Here is a 14,348-nt window from a genome sequence, read left to right on the forward strand (position 1 = left end):
AGGAGGCAATTGAATGACTCATTGATGTTTCTCTCTGAAATCAAAATACATTTCTTAGGTAGGCCTTGACAGTACGAGCTGAAACATTTGAGGGGTGTGAAAAGGCTAAAATTTCTCTAGTTCCATGAGGGAAATAGCCCCCTTAAGTTTTTTGTAATTTGCTTATTTGTACAGGTGAGGAAAAATTGACCAACTCAAGCGGTAGCTGATACACAAATTTGTCACAGCTGTACGATTTACTAGAATAAGATTGTTCCAGCCGCCCCGCCCCCACAATAGTGGTGGTTAACTGCAGAGAACACTATTAGAAAGGGTAGGAAGGAGGGTGACCAGAGTCGAGGAAAAGTTTAGTTGCTAGCTTCCTCCACAGAACCGGGTATCTGTAGGCTTGCCAAGACAATTGCCTGGTTTTGAGCACCACCTACTGGTCACTACAAACTAGTTTTACATTCATGAGCAAAGATTTTTGCACCACCTACTGGTCACTACAAACTAGTTTTACATTCATGAACAAAGTTACATTTTTGCTCTGAGGTTCTACACTAATGGCATTTCCTTGTGTTGCCATCAATGTAAAGATCTCAAAGTCCTGTTGAAATTTGTTCCCGGGAATTGTGTTTTTAGGATATGGAAAAGGGCATTCAGGTGTTAAAGATAGATTGCCTTTAAGGCATATCTTTTTAACATCTTAAGCCCAAAATAGTCAATGCAGTATAACCAGATTTCGATCATTTCAGAACACAATTCCCTCACCTTCCCTAATTTACCTCCCAAGTCTCAGGTGCATCAAGAACTCTGGCTATCTGGATCAAGGTCCCAGTCTGGTGATGACAGTTTATTCTGATCTAACATTTAACCCAGTCTCTGCTCTTAGTCTCTGATTTTGTCTCAAAGAATGCATATGGTTCTCAACGTTACCTTGGGGTTTTAGTGACAGCATTCATATCTTCCTGTGGTGATTCTAGCGAGAGAGAAATGTCAATGATGATAACCATTGATTGGCTGCCTCCTGCTCACCCTACACTGGGGATCCAGCCTACAACCTGGGCATATGGCCTGACTGGGAATCTTAACCATGACCTCCTGGACCATAGGTCACAATGCTCAACCACTGAGCCATGCTGGCTGGGCCTTCCCCACTTTTTGATTAATTATTTACCCTTTTAAAGTATATAGTTCTGCAAGTTTTTTTTTTTTAATATATTTTATTGATTTTTTTACAGAGAGGGAGAGAGAGATAGAAACATCGATCAGCTGCCTCCTGCACATCCCCCACTGGGGAAGTGCCCACAACCCAGGTACATGCCCTTGACCGGAATCGAACCTGGGACCTTTCAGTCCGCAAGCCGATGCTCTATCCACTGAGCCAAACCGGTTTCGGCAGTTCTGCAAGTTTTGACATGTATACAGCTCATCACAATAAAGTTTCCATCCACCCTTCCGCTGAAACTTTCCCTGTGTCTCTTTGTAGTCAACAGCTAGCCTCTCTCCCAATCTTTGGTAACCACTGATCTATTTTCTGTTCTTATAATTTTGGTTTTGCACCAATATCATATACCTGTATTCATACAGTATATAGCCTTTTGAGTCTGGTTTCTTTGATTTACCATGATGCAGTTGAGATATCCATTTTGCATATGTCATTAATCAGTGTTGTTGTTTTTTTTTTAATAGATGTAAAACAGTTTACTCATTCCCAGCAACTAAGGGACATTTGGTTGTTTCTAGTTGTGGACAATTAAAATAAGTCCACTGTAGCCGGAACCGGTTTGGCTCAGTGGATGGAGCGTCGGCCTGCGGACTGAAGGGTCCCGGGTTCGATTCTGGTCAAGGGCATGTACCTGGGTTGCCGGCGCGTCCCCAGTGGGAGGTGTGCAGGAGGCAGCTGATCGATGTTTCTCTCTCATCGATGTTTCTAACTCTCTATCTCTCTCTCTTCCTCTCTGTAAAAAATCAATAAAATATATTGAAAAAAATAAATAAATAAAATAAGTCCACTGTAAATGCTCACGTATAGGTTTGTGTTTAACTACAGGTTTTCATTTTACTTGTGTTAAATACCACTGGGATTGCTAGGTTGAATGGCAGGGGTAAGAAACTGTGAAACTTTTCTCAAGTGGCTGAGCCAATAATAATAGATTAATTTTTAAGTGACATTTTAAATTTTGCTATGATTAAATTTTTAGGGAAGAAAAATAATTTGACGAAAGGAGTGTGACACTGAGATTCTGTAGGACAGTGAAGAGCTGACAATGTTATAAACTATATTTGCGTGGTTAATTTTTGTCTTTTTTTTTTTTTTTTTACAAACCTTTTATTTTGGAGTAACTTTAAATTTATAGAAAAGTTGCAAAGATAGGATAAGAGTTTCCATATACCCCCTCACCTAGTTTGTTTCCCCTAATGTCACCATCTTGCATTTCCAAAGTACATTTGTATGTACTGTTCATGTACTGCTAATCAACATCGGTACGTTACTGTTAATCTCCAGACGATTCAGATTTTGCCACTACTCCCAATATTGATTCAATCTAAGACACCAATGTATGGTTAAAATGAAGAACTCCAATGTTGGAAGTTTACATATATCTCTGCTATATTTCATCATCTTGTTGAGATACTTTTGAATCTCAAGCCTGCCATCTAGAATGTTAAAATGTGGACTTTGTCATTTACACATCTGATACTTATAATTATGTTTCTTTAGTTTTATTTAAATTATTGATTACTACTAAACAAACTAGGTCCAAAAACAGAGACCTAGGTATTGCACTGGAGAATGTTCTTTGATTATGGTCCAGCCAATTGCAAAGTCACCTAATAATCTTGCATTACCAAAATTATTATCTAGGTCATATCTAGATTATTATTATTATTATTACCAAGACTATAATCTAGGTCACTTTCCACCATTTTAATCAAAGTATTCATGAAAAAAATTTTATCAAATGTTTGGTAAAAGCAAGATGAAGCAGGTGATAGCTTTAAATTTACTTTCTCTCATAACTATATAGAATTTTAAAAATGTAAGAAAGTCTAAAAGTCTTTTAACCTAACCCCCTCAGTCAACTTTGAATATATTCATTGAAATCTAAGGTCAAGGTGGGAGTAAAATCTCTGTACTAGAAATTTAAATTTTCTATGTTAAGCAATCATTGTTTCCCTAAAAGAGTTCAGGTGGTTTGGGCTTTCTGTCAGACTTTACACTTAGACTAGATCAAAGCAACAGCACATGCAGTCTGGATATTGTTTTTGACACAATCTCTTTTGAGACATTATCTAAAATGTGGGCTATTGCTTATATAAAGCAGAATAGATTTTAAAATAGACATAGTCAAAAGGTAGGTAGTTTTGTTTATTCTAGTGAGAGTAACTGGCAGCAAAAACTGACAGAAAACAGGGTGATGTGATCCTGCAAGTGTGGTTTCCAGAGGTCAAAGGACAAATGGCCATTATAAGAAAAATCGTAAGATATTCCACTTGGTTAAAATTTGAGTAAAATCATGTGATTGAGAGGATATCTTAGTTGGTGTTGCAATAAACTAGGGTTGCCACATAAGCAATTTTATCAAATGTTTGGCAAAAGCAAGATGGAGCATGATGAAATAGTTCTCAGCCCCTGGTGACAGCATCTGCAACATTTTCTGAGGCCTGGGTTGTAGCCATTAAGTGTAAGGACTGCAGCTGTGTCATTGAAAAAAAGGAAGGGCCTGACACAGCCTTGACCTGCAGTCCCTCACTTTAGCTATTGTCATACCTTCTTGACTGGCCCTTTGGACTTCTGTTGAACCTCCTACAGGATTCTGCATAGAGCTGACAACTCAGTTAAATGTCTTATGAGAAATAAGGTGGTTTTATTATGTTATGGTTAGATATAGTAAACATTTTCTCATAGCCAAATCTTTATATGAAACAGGGAATACATCTCTTGGAACTCAGTTTCTCATATTATATAGAACTGCTCATGAGTGTTTTTCTTCAACGCTCTGATACCTGACTGGTGTTTATTAAACTGCCTCACCCTTGAGGTTGTTCTTTGTGAAACTGGAAATACAGAAAATTCAGTAAGTTTTCTTTCACTGTTTGAAATGTGTGTACACACACACACACACGAAGTCTGGTTTTGTAATAAATACGGTGTAGTCTAAAAATGTTTCCTTTGAAATTTAGGCAGTGTGTTTTTTTCTGTATCTTAACGTGCTATTTTAAATTTGGATTGTCCGTATTTTAAAAGGGTGTAGAGTAGACCAACGCTAAAAGAGAATTCAAAGAACAACCAACATACACTGAGTGGCCAGATTATTATGACCGGCCAGATTATTATGACCACCCCATCAGTACTTCATTGACACTTACAAAAATACTGAATATTGAAAACTTCCTAAGCAAAGACTCTCAAGGTTTTATTATTATTTGCTTAACTAATTCACTTCATTGTACTGTGAGTGCTATAATGGCTCAGTAAGCATGGCAATTCCATAAATACTTAGCATGAACTGAAGGTTAAATAAAGAGAAACAGACTTTTAGATCGTTTAGAAGGGATGGAGAAACTTTTTTTTAAATTTTTTTTTTTTATTTTAAATATATTTTATTGACTTCTTACAGAGAGGAAGGAAGAGGGATAGAGAGTTAGAAACATCGATGCGAGAGAAATATCGATCAGCTGCCTCCTGCACACTCCCTACTGGGGATGTGCCCACAACCAAGGTACATGCCCTTGACCGGAATCGAACCTGGGACCCTTGAGTCCGCAGGCCGACTCTCTATCCACTGAGCCAAACCGGTTAGGGCAGGGATGGAGAAACTTTTATCTAGTGGAGGACCTCTGGTTCTTAGGAGAAAAAAAACCCACTAAATATTGCAGACAGATATCCTGAAGACCGATGCTCAATAGCTACTTGCAATTATACTTTAATCATATTACTTAACAAGCTACAGCATAGGAAAATATAAACAAGACTTGGTTTTTAAAGCTTTAAAACATTCTTACTTTGAGGAATACATTGATGTAAAAGAATCCTACTGTATTGAAATTTTCCCATCAGGGAGTAGTGCTATTCAAATAGATTAGTCTTTTTTGAACATTTTTTACTAGGATCCACAGTAAGGAATATATATTTTCTATTATAATACAGTATAAGCACACCCTATTTCATTGCCTCTAAGACATTTTCAACTGGAAGTCACAAATGCTGCCAATCATAATTGTGAGATACTAGAGCAGTGGTTCTCAACTGCTGCACATTAGAATCACCTGGGAATCTTTTTTTTTAAATATATTTTATTGAGTTTTTACAGAGAGGAAAGGAGAGAGATAGAGAGTCAGAAACATCGATGAGAGAGAAACATCGACCAGCTGCCTCCTGCACACTCCCCACTGGGGATGTGCCCGCAACCCAGGTACATGCCCTTGACCGGAATCGAACCTGGGACCTTTCAGTCCGCAGGCCGACGCTCTATCCACTGAGCCAAACCGGTTTCGGCACCTGGGAATCTTTTTAAAATCCTGATTTCTGGGCCTCATCCTCTGGAAATTCTGTTTCTTTGTTATGGGGTGGGGCCACAACATTAGTAACAAAGAAACAGAATTTCCGGAGGATGAGGCCCAGAAATCAGGATTTTAAAAAGATTCCCAGGTGATTCTAATGTGCAGCCAAGGTTGAGAACCACTGTACTAGAGCATGATTATAGAGCATACACCAATTTAGAGATGATAAAATACAGAAAAAAGTATGCATTTTAAAATTGGTGAAGTGTAATTTGTATATAAATCACTGAAACAAATTTCAGAGAATAGTACTTATACTTTAGCCTATACTTGTCCAGGCAGACATTCAAGTGGCTTAAAAACTTGCATTTGAAAATAATTGGGTCTTGTCCACAAATCATCGCAGCCCACCTCTCATTGGAATGTAGAGTAACATTTCATTCAACTTAAATTTCTATAATAGAATGCAGGTTCAGTTTTCTGCACATACAGATTATTTGTATTCTAGGTTCCTGAGCCAGCACAAACTGTAAAATTAATTGCAATTTAGTTTCTGCCAAAAGCAGCTGAGACAATGGATATTTATTGAGGCAAGCTAGTGGTTCTCTCAGTTGGCTGGGCATCAGAATAACCTATGGAGCTTGTTAAACACAGATGCCAAGACCTTTCCAGGCCAAATGAATTAGAATTGCTTGTCATAAGGCTTGGCCATCTATTTTAATAAGCTTTATGGGAATTCTGATGTCCAATCAGATTTAAGAATCATTGCTCAAGGGCTTGCCAGTCATACATTACTTTAGTTTTTGTTTTTACATAACAGCTTATTGATTATATGTCATATTAGAAAATTCACCCTTGGAAAGTGTACAATTCAATGGTATTTAGTATCTTCACAGAATTGTACAACCATCACTACAATCTAATTTTAGAACATTTCATCACCTTAAAAAGAGGTGTCCTTTTTAATGGCTAAGAAGCCACCCAGAAGACTCCTTTTATAATTCATCCAGTCAGTTTCACACCAGCCTCAGGCCTAGACTAAATGCTAAATGCGAGGGGGATTGCAATGACCAAAATTGGTTTAAACTTTGAAGATTTACCTCCTGCACTTCAGAAGGGAGTAAACAAAACCATGGTTCTTTTGGCAAGGCAGAGGGCAGTGGACAGACATGGTTATTGGGAACTCAACTGGCCGTGTTTATCATAGGCAAGTTACTTAATGTCTCCAAATCTTGTTTCCCTTTTCTCTGGAACAAGGAACAGCTTTGTTATGGGATTAAATGCAATAATGCAAGTAAAGCATTTAACTTCATATCTGGCACACAGCAAACATTAGGTAGTAGCTACTTTTATATAAAATCACTAATGAAAGCATTGTTTTCCATAAGAGATTGTGTGATAAATCCCTTTTAAATGTGTTTTTATTGATTTTTAAAAATATATTGATTTCAGAGAAGGGAGAGATGAAAACATCAATGATGAGAATCACTGATTGGCTGCCTCCTGCATGTCCCCTACTGGAGATTGAGCCCACAACCCCTGCATGTGCCCTTGACCAGAATACAACCTGGGACCCTTCAGTCTGCAGGGCGATGGTCTATTCACTGAGCCAAACAGGCTAGGGCTTATTGATTTTTTGAGAGAGAGAGAGAGAGAGAGAGAGAGAGAGAGAGAGAGAGAGAGAGAAATATCAATGATGAGAGAGAATCATTGATTGGCTGCCTCCTGCACACCCCCTGCTGGGGATCGAGCCCAAACCTGGGTATGTGTCCTGACCGCGAATTGAACTTTTACCTCCTGGTTCATGGGTTGATGCCCAACCACTGAGCCACACTGGCCAGACTTAGATTTTAGTAATAGGAAAAAATATTTCCTGGTCCCCTTTATCAGTGCCAGGAAGCTTTGAGCTAGAATTTAATGTTTAAGTGTAATCTGCCTTTTCCTCAGCTGATCTTTAATTCTGAACTGTTTTGCTTTCTTTAAAATGTCTCACCATTTTTAGAATAAGCAGGGGATAAATTATCAATCAATAAGCCAAATAGGTTTTGGAATCTTGAGATATGTATAAATTAATTCATTTTTACAAAAAATTATAAAATACAACATAAAATTTATCATCTGAACCATTTTTTTTTCTTGAACCATTTTTTAAAAATTATGTTGTCGTTCTCTTTTCTTTTCGTTAATCCTCACTCAAGGGTATTTTTCCCATTGCTTTTCAGAGAGAGTGGAGGGGAGGGAGGGAGGGGGAAAGAGACAGAGGAGAGAGAGAAACATGGATATAAGAGGGACACACTGATTGGTTGCTTCCTGCACCTACCCCGACCAGGGCCAAGGATTTAACCTGCAACCCAACTATGTGCCCTTGACCCCCTTGACTGGGAATTGAACCCTCAACCCTTCAGTATATGGGCTAATGTTCTAACCAGTAAGCTATGCTGGCCATGGCACCATTTTTAAGTATAGAATGGTATGAAGCATACTCACATTGTGTAGCTATCACCACCATCTTCCTCCAAAAACACTTTTCACCTTGCAAAACTGAAACTCTGCATCATTAAACAGTAAACTCCCCATACCTGCAACTCCTGGCAACCACTCTTCTACACTAGGTACCTCACATAAATGAAATCATATGTTTGTCCTTTTGTGACTGGCTTATTTCACTTAGTGAAATGTCCCCAAGTTCACCCATGTCCTAGTGCAGTGATGGCGAACCTTTTGAGCTCGGTGTGTCAGCATTCTGAAAAAACCTAACTTAACTCTGGCGCCGTGTCACATATAGAAATTTTTTGATATTTGCAACCATAGTAAAACAAAGACATATTTTTGATATTTATTTTATATATTTAAATGCTATTTAACAAGGAAAAATCAACCAAAAAAATGAGTTTGCGTGTCACCTCTGACACGCGTGTCATAGGTTTGCCATCACTGTCCTAGTGTGTCAGAATTTCCTTCCTTTTAAAGTCTGAAAATATTCAATGTTATTTATATACTAGTGACCCAGTGCACAAAATTCGTGCACAAAAGGGAATTAGAGGAAATATATATATTTTTAAATATATTTTATTGACTTTTTAAAGAGAGGAAGTGAGAGGGATAGAGGGTCAGAAAGATCGATGAAAGAAAAACATTGATCAGCTGTCTCCCGCATACCCCCTTACTGGGGGTGTGCCCGCAACCAAGGTACATGCCCTTGACTGGAATCAAACCTGGGACCCTTCAGTCTGCAGGCCGACGCTCTATCCACTGAGCCAAACTGGCTAGGGCTAGAGGAAATATTTTAATATTGCTATTTGCCCTTTCTCTATAATAGAAGTGTCAGAGATGAAAGAAAATTAGTAAAATGTATATGAAAATCTTCCTCCTGTCAGAGTCTGGGGTGCGCCACTGGAACCAGAGTTAAGTCTCTGCCCACCCACGTGTGTGCCTCAAAATCACGTGAGACCCAGACCCGGCCAGGCCCACCCCCATTGGGCTAGATCCAGACCCGACCAGCACCACCCCCATCAAGCCCCGCCGGGTGGGGGTGTGTGGCCTCAGATCGCTTGGCCTGGCACATGGGCAGGGGGCGTGGCCTGAGGTCTCCTGTCCCAGGCCTGGGTGTGTGCCTTGAGGTCCCCTGGCCCGGGCCAGAGGGCATAGCCTGAGGCCCCCCATCAAGCCCCGCCAGGCAGGGGGTAGGCACGCAGCCTCAGGTCCCTGCTGATAACTCATTAAGGCTCGTTCTGGGAACTCCTCCACTATGGGTGCAGCCATCTTGACTGTTACAATGTGATAGTCAATTTGCATATTCCTGCTATTAGATAACATTTTGTTAATCAATGTGTCTGTTAATGGGCACTTAGGTTGCTTTTACCTTTTGGCTATTGTGAAAAATGCTACTATGACCATGACTCTGTTCAAGGGTCTTCAAGACCCTGATTTCAATCCTTTTGGGTATATGCCCAGGAGTGGGCTTATTGGATCACAAAATAATTCTACTTATAGTTTTTGTGGGAACTGTCATACTGCTTTCCATAGCTGCTGTACTGTTTTACATTTCCAACAATAGTACACAAGGGTTCCACTTTTTCCACAACCTTGCCAACACTTGCTATTTACTGTTTGATAATAGCCATCCTCATAGTTATGAGATGGCATCTCCTTGTGGTTTTGATTTGCATTTTCCTAATGACCAGTAGCAGTTGAGCATCTTTTCCTGTGCTTTTTTTGCCAATTGTATATCTTTGGAGAAATGGCCATTCCAGTCCTTTGCTTGTTTTTTAATGTTTTAGTTGTAGGAGTCTTTCATATATTCTAAATATTAACCACTTGTTAGACAGATGATTTGCAAATATTTTCATCCATCCCATAAATTGCCTTTTTACTCTGTTGTGTATTTCATCTGGCTTTTAAATTAGGAAATACTAATAACCTGCTTAAATAAAAAATAAAATATCATAAAAATTAGCTTCAGTATCATATTAGGGACAGTGAAAAGCCGGGACAATGCATATAGGGAGGAAATGAAGCTGTAGAGAATGTAAAGACAGAAGAATTATGGAGAAAGGTATGTAGTTCTTAATATTTGTGTCATAAATATTTTTATCCCGTTAATTCAGTTAAGTTTTAATTTTGCCATCTTTTATCTTTAGCAATAGTCATTCATCATCCATTCATCCAAAAAGTATGTTCCTGTCCTAGCTGATTTGGCTCAGTGAATAGAGCGTCAGCCTGTGGACTGAAAGGTGCTGGGTTCGATTCCAGTCAAGGGTACACCTGGGTTGCAAGCTTGATCCCCAGTAGGGGACGTGCAGTTCTCTCATCATTGATGTTTCTCTCTCTCCTTCTCCCTTCTCTGAAATCAATTTTATATATTTTTATTTATTTATTTATTTATTTATTTATTTATTTTTAAGCATGTCCCCAGTGTCTACAACTATGGCATTGCCTGCACTCAAGAGGCTTTTAACTTGTTAAGAGATTAAGGTAAGACAGATATTAAAAACTAAGGTGGAATGAAGTAAGTACAATACTAGAAATGCTGTGAAAAGGGTGCCTAAAAGGAACAATTTATCTTCTCTGTGTGCCTTCCAGCATTAGCGGATCTGCCCACTCTGAATGAGTCTCTAGTCACTTAGGGGGCTTTCCGGGTATTTCTGACCACTTCCCTTGGACAGGGCATTTTCTCGTAGTTGATATTTTTTTGAAGTGGAAAAGCCATGGCTATTCCAATCTAGGTTGAAACTCAAAAATGAAAAAAATATTAAAACAGTAATAAAATCCAAACTCTTGGCTATAAGGTAACTTTATAATTCAAATCTATGATGGTTTAATTTAGCATAGGTCTCTATCTTCATCCTCCCTCCCGCCTCCAAATTTTATAAATGTTTAATGTCTCCTAGCTGTTTCCTCTTTTGATGTTGGTTTCTGTTGAACTTTAGTACCTATAACTATTAGGCAATGTGGTCTGCGGTGGGTAGAGGAAATCACAACTGTGACCAACTTCTGCTGGAGGCTGACTATTGTCATTACTGGGAGATTTCTATTAAATAACTGGACTGAGTAAGGTTACATTCTTAGCTGATCTTTTCCTAGGGCATCCTAGTCTATAGCACTTCTGGCTAGCAGTACCAGAAGGAAGGCTGTTTTAAAATATTATTTTAGGTCAAGTAATTTTATACAAGTTAACATATATTTTAAATTGTAGATTTAAAGAAGTTTTACATTCTAAACTAAATGGAAGAAGGTATAACAAATGTTTTTCATAGAACATTTTTCAGTGAGTTACTATTGTAACAAAATTGCATTACCAAACTTAAATTTCTTTATATGAATAATGTCACTAGCCCCAAATTAAAGCTCTCAAAGAAACTCTCAAAGCATTTAACCCTTTGCGGTCCAATTTTATTTTTGGAACTCAAACAGTCTGGTCCAAATTAATTGATGGGATTGAATGTTGAACTTTTTAATGTTCTTATTTTAAAGTTTAAACCAAAAATTCACTGGTTATATTACTAAGTATGTTCAATCAAAGAGTTTATTCTTTAAAACATTTCATAGTGTGGTATCTTTTGAAACTGGTCTGTCGAGTCAGCCTCGACGTTGGACCGAAAAGGGTTAAGAACTTTCTATTTCCTCAAAATAAACTTTTGTTGTAGTCCATTCAATGAGCACTCCATTCACTACTTTTACTCTTCTATTTAATCAGAACAAAGTTTAAAAACAGTGGTTTCCTTTCTAGTGATAAACAATTACCACAGATAGCTTATCTGAAAAAATATGTAGTATTGTAGTAAACATTGCCTCTGCAGTAAGAATTCTGCCCAGAATAGCCATGATAACTAAAGTTATCCTTTTTATGAAATTGCTAAATCAAATATCAAGAATAATCAGTCATGCCCTAGCCCAGCGGTTGCCAACCGGTGGTCCACAGACCACTGATGGTCCGGGAGGTCCAAAGGGTTGGCAACCCTTGTCCTAGCTGGGTTGCTCAGTGGATAGAGCGTTGACCTGCAGATTGAAGGGTCCCAGGTTTGATTCTCGTCAAGGGCACATGCCTGGGTTGTGAGCTCAATTCCCAGTAGGGAGCATGCAAGAGGCAGCCAATCAATGATTCTCTCTCATCATTGATGTTTCTATCTCTCTCTCTGAAATCAATAAAAAATATATTAAAAAAATAAAAGAGCTCGAACCAGTTTGGTTCAGTGGATAGAGCGTCGGCCTGCAGACTGAAGGGTCCCGGGTTCGATTCCAGGTCAATGGCATGTACCTTGGTTGCGGGCACATACCCAGTAGGGAGTGTGCAGAAGGCAGCTGATCGATGTTTCTCTCTCATCGACGTTTCTAACTCTCTATCCTTCTCCCTTCCTCTCTGTAAAAAAATCAATAAAATACAAAAATGAATAAATAAATAAATAAAAGAACAGCTCTAGCTGGTTTGGCTCAGGGGATAGAGCGTCGGCCTGTGGATTGAAGGGTCCCAGTTCAATTCCGGTCAAGGGCACATGTCGGGTTGCGGGCTCGATCCCCAGTAGGGGGTGTGCAGGAGGCAGCCAATCAATGATTCTCTCTCATCATAAATGTTTCCATCTCTCTCTCCCTCTCCCTTACTCTCTGAAATCAATAAAAATATATTATAAAAAAAAAAAAGAATCAGTCACTGCTATATGATCAACATTAGAAGTACTTTTTACTTGCTACTGATCTTTTTTTTTTTTAATCCTCACCTGAGGACTTTTTTTTTCATTTTTTTCAGAGAGAGTAGAAGGGAGGGAGAGAGAAATATTGATGTGAGAGAGACACATCGACTGGTTGCCTTCCACACCTGTCCTGACCCGGGGCAGGAAGCAAACCCAAAATCCAGATACATGTCCTTGACTGGGAATCAAACCCGAGACCCTTGGGTTTGAGGGCCAATCATCTAACCACTTAGCATACTGGCCAAGGCTTGCTACTGCTCTTGACTGCTTTATGGAAAAACTAAAGTTAGATGAAACAAATCTATGAAAATTGCGCTATATCCAAGTGGCCATATATAATTATAGCAAGATATTTGCCTGCTTCAACCCATAATCAGGCTTAACACCTAGATCTGTAGTCAAAGTGACTTCAGGGTTCTTAGAGCTATCTTAGTACCTGGTTTGGCCTGAAGCTGACTTGGGAAGCATCTCTAGGCTGATGACAGATCTGAGTTTGCATTTCCAGGGACAATTAGGGCCCTCTGGCCCACTTGGCTATATTCTTCCTCCAATCTCTCCAGAAAGGTCCAGGTGTCACCCAAAGGGCCCAGCTGGCCAGCCCACTCTGACCTTGTGACTATGTATCATGGAAGTACTGGAAAGGACGAGTGATAGCATCATTCTGATTTTCTGTCAATTCTGATTTAAAAATAGGGAAACACTAGTCACCAGTGATTATGGATTTGCCTTCAATGTTAAAAAATTGTATCCATGAGTTCCATAAAATAATATTGTATAATATAAAATAACTACCTTTACTTTACTCTGCCTTAACCAGTTTACCAAGAAATTTTCCACATTGTAGATGACAGGAAACTATGATAATTTCCAATTTTTCTATTTTATAGGAATTAATCAACATTCATTAATGTTCAAAGACAATTACTGATGAGGCTTTCCTGTAGAAGTACAGAAATCTTAGAAGTCAACTTTCACCCTCCATACTAGATTCTGATATTGGAAATTAGTTGAATGATTTCGATAATTTTGTGCAGTTTAAAATTTTTAGCTCTAAGAATTTAAGGGTTCTGAAATTGCCTCCTAACCTAGCATAACCAAATAGAAGACTGCTAACTTTCAGAACAAGTTGAAAAATAAGTGTTTTAATTTGGTACATTTAATGGACAAAATCCTTATGAGTTGAGTAGGCAAATCTGCAAGCTAAGATTTTTTTTTCAGCTTTAGTTTTAGGTGCACTATCTCTCTCTCTCTTTTTTTTTTTTTAAATATATTTTATTGATTTTTTTTACAGAGAGGAAGGGAGAGAGATAGAAACATTGATGAGAGAGAAACATTGATCAGCTGCCTCCTGCACATCTCCTATGGGGGATGTGCCCGCAACCCAGGTACATGCCCTTGACCGGAATCAAACCTAGGACCTTTCAGACGCAGGCCAATGCTCTATCCACTGACCCAAACCGGTTTCAGCTCTCTCTCTTTTTAAAAAAGATTTTTAAAATTGATATTTAGAGAAGAAGGGAGAGGGAGAGAGAGCACAAAACATCGATATGAGAGCAAAATACCAAGCAGCTGTGCAACCTGGGTGTGTGTTCTGACTGGGAATTGAATCATCAACCTTTCAGTACACAGGACATCACCCAACCAACTGAGCCACACTAGCCAGGCCACTAT

The sequence above is a fragment of the Myotis myotis genome, unplaced genomic scaffold (assembly GCF_014108235.1).
Source record: "Myotis myotis isolate mMyoMyo1 unplaced genomic scaffold, mMyoMyo1.p scaffold_m19_p_7, whole genome shotgun sequence".
NCBI classification, from domain to species: domain Eukaryota; kingdom Metazoa; phylum Chordata; class Mammalia; order Chiroptera; family Vespertilionidae; genus Myotis; species Myotis myotis.